The sequence below is a fragment of the Berghia stephanieae genome, chromosome 14, assembly GCF_034508935.2.
Source record: "Berghia stephanieae isolate SIO BIC M18660-M18661 chromosome 14, UCSD_Bste_1.3, whole genome shotgun sequence".
Lineage (NCBI taxonomy): Eukaryota > Metazoa > Mollusca > Gastropoda > Nudibranchia > Aeolidiidae > Berghia > Berghia stephanieae.
The window spans coordinates 24,701,294-24,708,793 of record NC_088373.1 but is presented as its reverse complement, the minus strand read 5'-3'; the positions used below and the strand labels follow the sequence as shown (position 1 = coordinate 24,708,793).

General features: G+C 37.8%; 1 protein-coding gene across 3 annotated transcripts in view; it reads left to right on the top strand.

The window, feature by feature from the left end:
- LOC144959791 (uncharacterized) overlaps nucleotides 1–7,500 on the top strand; it is a 224,522-nt gene that overhangs the window by 186,008 nt on the left and 31,014 nt on the right. The gene's annotated exons all lie outside the window — the stretch shown is intronic.

Below are 7,500 nucleotides of genomic sequence, written 5' to 3'. Positions count from 1 at the left end.
TTGTCCGTGTACATCACAGTCGTGTTGTTTACGTCATAAATGCATTTGGCCTTGTTGGGTGTTTGAGATAAACAGTTTTAGGAGTTGGTTATTTTGACGTATTCTCACTCCCTCACCCCCCCCCCCCTCCCCACCTCCCAAAAAGAGAGAAAAAATCAACGAAAAAACCCCCCAGAAAAGAAACAAAAAAACAAAAACAAAAACAAAAACAAAACAAAAACCCAAACAAAATAGATTCATAAATAAGTTTAAGATACCCAAACATTTTTTTGTTGAAAATTTGACCAGAAAGCTCGTACCTTCAAACTTCGATAGCTTTTAAAATGGCCCTTATATGAATTGTCAAACCTGGGACATAATACCGTTTTTAGACGATGGATTACGTCTTGTCTCATCGGCGTTCACGCCAGAATCAAAACTGCCCTAAAAAAAACAACAACAACAAAAAAAAAAAAAACGAAAAAATAAACAAAAAACAAAACATAACAAAACAAAACCAAAAACTAAAACAAAAAACATAATCAAATCTGCTCTGAAAAACAAAACAAAAAACAAACATAAGATCTTAACAATGCCTCTATCACATTATCTCATTCGTCTGTAGTGTTTCTTTCATCCTGTTTTGTTGATAAATGGGAAACCTGTTTTCGTATATTATTAAATTGAAGATTAATTCAACGTCACATTATTATTTATTACTCCTCAAATACAAATTTAAACTTAGTTTAAGCCTCCAATCCTTTATTATGTCGATGAATTAAAACGACCCCATCTTGTTCAAGTTCGGCAGTGAACTGGTTAATCCATTAGATTGCAGCACATAATGGATTTGGTAGCAAACAATGATAAATAATCGTTCTACAAAGTACCAAATCGATAACAAGTACAAATCGATACCATATCGGCTTTTAATTACTCAAGCGATATTTTATACAAAGTAAGAGCGAAGCAAGAAATGGACCAAAACATCCCTTGCAAAAAATGTGACGAATGTACTATTTAAAAAAAACAAAAAAGAGAGTTTCTTATCGTTTGTGAAGAATAAAAAAAGGAAGGATGTCGTTTTTATCAGTACCTTGAGGTTTAATGATTAAATCCCCCCCCCCCCCCCCTTCAAAAAAAAAATTAGAAAAAAAAAAAAGACACATAACAAAAACAAAACAAAAACGAGGATTTATTTTGACATGAGATTTTTAAAGAGTCAGAAAGTATGAGGGAATAAGTATACATTTTTGATGGGACTTATTTTTTCGACCTTTTTTACACCTGAATATTGTGATAGAATAGAGCTGGAAACATCCTGTTCCTGTCATGTTTTTTTATTCTTTTTTTTTGTTCTTGTTTGTTCTTTTTTTTTAGAGGGGTGGGGGGGGGGGGTGTTTTATTGTTATTGTTTACTATTTTTATTATTTTTCTTTTTCTTTTTTTTTTTTTTTGTAATGCTCTCCATCGTGCTCCTGTGGAAGGGGAGGTCACTACCACACAATTATAATAGCCGCGACATTGCTGAAAAGAGCTGTGGGGAAGGGGAGGGGGGGGGGGCACTTTACTCAGTTGTTTCCCCTTTTTCTTTGATGGCTTTGACTCCCTTGGCTTTTTGTGGTGTTGCTATTGTTGTCATATTGCATGTTAAGCCGATAGAGAACTATGGGTATTGGCCGGAAATGACAGAGCAGCCATTTTCTCTCAGCGTCCTCGGGTGGAAATAATGATGATGAGGATGATAATAATAATAATAATAATAATAATAATAATAATAATAATAATAATAATAATAATAATAATAATAATGATGATGATGATGATGATGATGATGATGATGATGATGGTGATGATAATAATAACAATAATAATATTAATAATAATAATGATGATGATAATAATAATAATAATAATAATAATAATAATAATAATAATAATAATAATAATAATAATAATAATAATAATAATAATGATACATGTTGGTGACAGTGCTGGAAATGATTTTAGAATGAAAGCAATTTTAAGGGAACACGCTATATTTCTATCAATATTATGGTATGAATAAATTTGGACTGATTGGGAAGTGTGTTATTTCATTTTTTAAAGTGTTCATTGCTAGCATTTGGAATTAAATTCTAACATGTATATAACATTTACACTGTCTAGCTATAGATGCTTTTCTCTTTATAAAATAAATAAATAAAAATAAAATCCCCTTCATTCATCCCATAGAGGAAATTTGTCTCTTTGGTCTATTTCAAGGGAAGACAGGAATAACTGAGGCGTCAGCCGCAGCGTGCATCGCAATTTGAACTAGGGCGAGGTGACTTGCTCAAGGCCACATAGCGCAGCGGCGGGTGATCGAACTCGGTACCTTTCGGGTAGGAAGCAATGACCGTGCCGCTGAGCCACGCTGTCCCCTTATCACCATTTCTCTGAAATAGAACATGGCACAACTGTAGCTAGACATAAATTGATATTATCTCTCTCTCTCTCTCTCTTTCTCTCTCTCTCTCTCTCTCTCTCTCTCTCTCTCTCTCTCTCTCTCGACCTGTCTCTCTGCCTTTAGCATTAAAAAAAATCTCTCTTTTTTCTCTCTATCTTTCTCTTCTATCTTCTCTCTCTCTCCCTCTCTCTCTCTCTCTCTCTCTCTCTCTCACCCTCTCACCCCCACTCTCTGTGTGCGTGGATGCGTGTGTATTTGTGTGTGTGTGTGTGTGTGTGTGTGTGTGCGCGTGTGTATGTGTGTGTGCGTGTCACCGTTTATGTCATTGGAGCAATGATAAATTGAAACTATAGAATTTCAATGACAATTTAACCCAAGGGCGGTATAGATATCATGAACACACATAAGTTATACAAATTGATTGGATTCAATTAATACAGCTTTGTTCCCTGCCAAACAGAAACATGCACACAATGTTTCAGTGAATGACTTAATCAGTCGGATGGTGAAAAGGTTTGAACTGAGATATTGCCAAGTTTAGTTAGGTCAGTTTTTATCAAAAATGATTTCTTGTCATAAATGATTAAATCAACCCTTTTTGTACATCTTTGGGAAATAGCAAAGCTTAATTTTACTTCTAAATATTTTTTTACAGATAGTCAAGTTGAAAAATTGTGAAATTTGAGAAAAGTTGCTTGATGCCTTTCCCATACATCTGACCAAAACTTCATGAAAAATCATCCTATTTACTTTAAATAAAGTTTAAAATTCTCTGGGGAGCATATATTTAAAAAAATGCAGAAAACTGCAAAATTTTCACCTTCCGACTGACATGTCTGCATTGACACAAAGTCGTCCAGAAGCAATGAAGAGCAAAAAGAGAAACGTGCGTGTACACAGTCATGTGTGTGTAGTAGATGCAGTCGGGAGGAAAAGGGTGACGTCAAAAAACTGGTTCCTATCCTATTTGCGGCTATGTGGTCTAGTAGTATGACACTCGCTTTTGGATCGAAAGGTCCTGTGTTCGAGCTTAGCTCGGCGCATGGTTGAGTCCTTGGGAAAAGGGCTCACTGACCAACAGCAACACTTGACCTGTAGGACGGATTTGACGCCTGTTAGGCGATATTACATTTTTTTTTCGGGCAGAGACATCGCTGTTAACGGCCAGGTACTCATTTTACACCTGAGTACGTTGAGAGAATGTGAGTAAAGATAATTTTCCAAGGACTCAATTATGTGCCGAGCGATGCTCGAACCCAAGACCTTCCGATCCGATATCAAGTGCCATACCAGAAGGCCACATAGCCGCATATAATATTATTGTTGTAATGGATGCTATTTTGCGTTGGTTTGAGAGTATATATCCATTACAACAATGAGAGCATAACCATTGGGTTATCAGACCTGTAAATAACTACACGTCGGTGACAAGTTATCAGATTGGATTCTGGTGGGGAAAAAAAGCAATTAATTTTCTAGAGAGAACAGGAAATTAAATAAAACTAAAGATTTCAAAGCCATTTAAAGTTAGATAGCCTTGGGGGAATCAGATGGGTTTTTTTTTTGTTTTTTTTTTAACACCTTAATAAGCCGCCATTTTAGAAAACTAATTAAAAAAAAAATTCTCCTATATTTTCTCTTCTTTGTCTTCATTATGTAGACGCAAGCTGATTTTTTTTTCTTTTTTTTTCTTTTTGTGTTTTTTTTTTTTTTTTTTTTTTGAGATGGTTTCCTGCACCAATTTCATTTGGGCATGTTACCATCTTTAGAGGATTGGTCGCAATAACAGCGTTGTCTCTGTCCGAAATATTGTAATATCGCCTAACAGTCGTCATGTCACGTCCTTCATTGACATGTTAAGTGTTGCTGTTGGTCAGGATTAACTTGTAAAGCCCTTTTAACACGTTTAGTGGATATTGCACTATATAAAAAACAACTCAAGTTTAAGTTTACTTGCTGGGTGGCGATCCTGACCTCCCATAGTGGGCAGGAAGATACACGCTGTGTCTTCTTTTCCCCCCCCCCCCCCCCAACCCGTTTTCCAATTGTTTCCTGTCGTTGTCTTGGAATCAGATTACTTGGTTTTGTCATGGCCCTGGCCGGATACCCTTGCTGGGAGGGAGACATTCAAATGTATAGTTAGTTTTGAGAGATGGTATTTTTTTCCTTGTAAATCATCTCTCTGTTATGCACTGTATTATGTTTTGTTTATGTATTATATATGACTTGTAAACATTTGAGTGTATTCGTCTTAGTGGGGACCTGTGCTTGTGTCTGGATGAGACTTTTAGGTGATCTCTAACTAAGTACACTGATAGTGTGCTCTTGGAATCTACATCTGTTCTCTATTTGAACCAATACCCCTTTGTCTGCCTTATTCTTGGATGCTTTTTACTATCCCATTTTCTTCCTTTTTACTGGCGCTGATATGACCTTAATGTGCTGCAAGCGCCGTAAAACCCTTAAAAACAAAACAATAAGTTTACTTGTATTGTTATTGTCAGGTTAATCGTCATCGTATTTATGATCGTAATCGATAATTAGCATCCGTTGTTTATTCTGGCCGCGTAGACACAGCATTGAGTTTAAGGAAGGGAGTGCACGTTGTTTTCATTGCTTCTGTCTCGTCACTCTGTACAATATTTATTCAATGGAAGATTAAATAAATGACGAGTTGCTTTAAAGCATTAGAGAGAGAGAGAGAGAGAGAGAGAGAGAGAGAGAGAGAGAGAGAGAGAGAAATAAATATATAAAGAGAGAGAGAGAAAGAGAGAGAGAGAGAGAGAGAGAGAGGGAGAGGAGAGAGAGAGAGAGAGAGAGAGAGAGAGAGAGAGAGAGAGAGGGGGGATTTGGGTGGGGTGGAAATCAGAAAAGATAGGCATAAATGAATTGGACTACTAGTGCAGTCAAACAATTGTATATGCTGTTAACACCGCCACAATTACTACCACTAAAGCCACCGCTACCATCCGACATTATCACCCTCATCATCACTACCACAACCAGCATCAACAACCACCACGAACAACAATAACAATAACAGCAACAACAAAAAACAATAACAATAATAACAATAACAACAACAATAACAGCAAGAAAACCATACACAAAAAAAAAACCCATTAACAACAACAACAATAACAGCAACAAGAAGAAGAAGAAGAAGAACAACAACAACAACATTAGAAATAGCAACATCAACAGCAACGAAAACATAAACCACGCCAATTGATAAAGTACCAACTCCAACAGCACCACCTTCACCACCCCCAAAACAACATCTCCACCATTTACATCACCGCCACCACCACACCACCAACAACATCATCATCAGCAGCAACAAAAACGACAACAACAGCAACACCACCATCACCACCACCTTTTATCACCACCAAAAACAACAACTTCACCATCACCATCAACAGCCACACCACCTTCACCTCCACCATCACCATCACCGTCACCACCACCATCAACAGCAACACCACCTTCACCACCACCACCATCAACAACACTACCACCTTCAATACCTTCACCTTCACCACCAGCACCACCACCACCAGCAACAACAACACCACCACCACCACCACCACCACCAGCAACAACAACAACAACACCACCACCATCAACACCAACAACAACAACAACACTAGCACCAATTCCAACCCCTGACAACCGCCATGAATGATTGATTCCACAAACCGTTTCCAGAGATGTTACCAAATTATCACTTTAACCCTTTCACTGCCTCACTCCGATTCCTTCCAAACCGACAACTCCTTCGTTTTCTATCTGCCTATAAATAACTACAGTCGTTTTCCCAAATATAACAAATATTCAAAAACAAAAATAAATGGCCAGAAACCCCATTCTTAAAATATCGATCGTTCCAATAAATAATAAATAAAACTTTTAGAGCATCAATCTCCACGTTACGTGTTCATTGGCGCTAGATCTGAACAAGTGTGTATGAAAGGTGCCAGACAAAGCAAGAAAGAAAATACAAGAAAAATGCATTCCAAAAAATTACTCGACCTGGACTGAGTAGACCGATATTCTGGGATTATTTTTTGTTTGTTTTTATCTTGTATTTTTCTCTCTTGCCTTGTCTGACACCTTTCATACACACATGTTCAGATTTTCAGTGTAGCCGGTAGAACGAGACATGACGCCTGCTTGGCGATATTACAATTTTTTTCCCCGACAATAGACAACCATGTTAACGCCAGGTACTCTTTTAACACCTGAGTACGGTAAGAGAATGTGAGTAAAGAGCATTTTCCAAGGACTCAACTTTGCGCAGAGCGAGGCTCGAACCCAGGACCGTCCGATAGGAAAGCGAGTGTCATACCACTAGACCACATAGCCGCAATAAGTGTAGCTTGAAACTCGGAGAAATAAATTAACAATAATAAAATATAATTCGCCTTACAGGCGCCATTCTCTCATCCGTCTTTAATAGTGTCTCATTCATCGTGTGTTTTTGACGCGGTTTATGAGTAATTCTCACTAAACTGTATAAACCAGACTATTAACGTTCATGGTTACACATAGTTTTGTGTGTTGGTCCGATATACTTCTGGATGGCAATGTTTTGAGCTTTTTAGCCAAGCGCATAGTATCTACAGAGATTATGTGCTCTTGGAAAAGAAACTCACAACATTGCCATCCGGAAATATAACTGACCACACACGCAAAACTTTGTGTAACCGTGACTAACGTTTATAGTCTGGTTAATACAGTTAGTCGTAGTAGCGTATGGCTACAACTCCAAATGTATTTCGTCAACCCAGCTTCTAAAGTCTTCCTCCGCCCTCAGGATGGTTTCGTAGCCACCTTCTAGTTTAGTGACTGGACAGTGGAAGACGATGTGATCGCTGGCCTCTGGGGCTGCCTGACATTTTTGGCAGTTATCACTGTTTCCAAGTTTCCATCTGCACATATTTGATGCAGTTCTGCCATGTCCAGTTAAGAGGCGTTTGAGGAAATCCAGTATTTCCTGGCGTTATTGAATGCAGGCACTCTTTTGGTTGGATCTTTAATGATGTTTCCTCCTTTTGGTGTTAACCTGT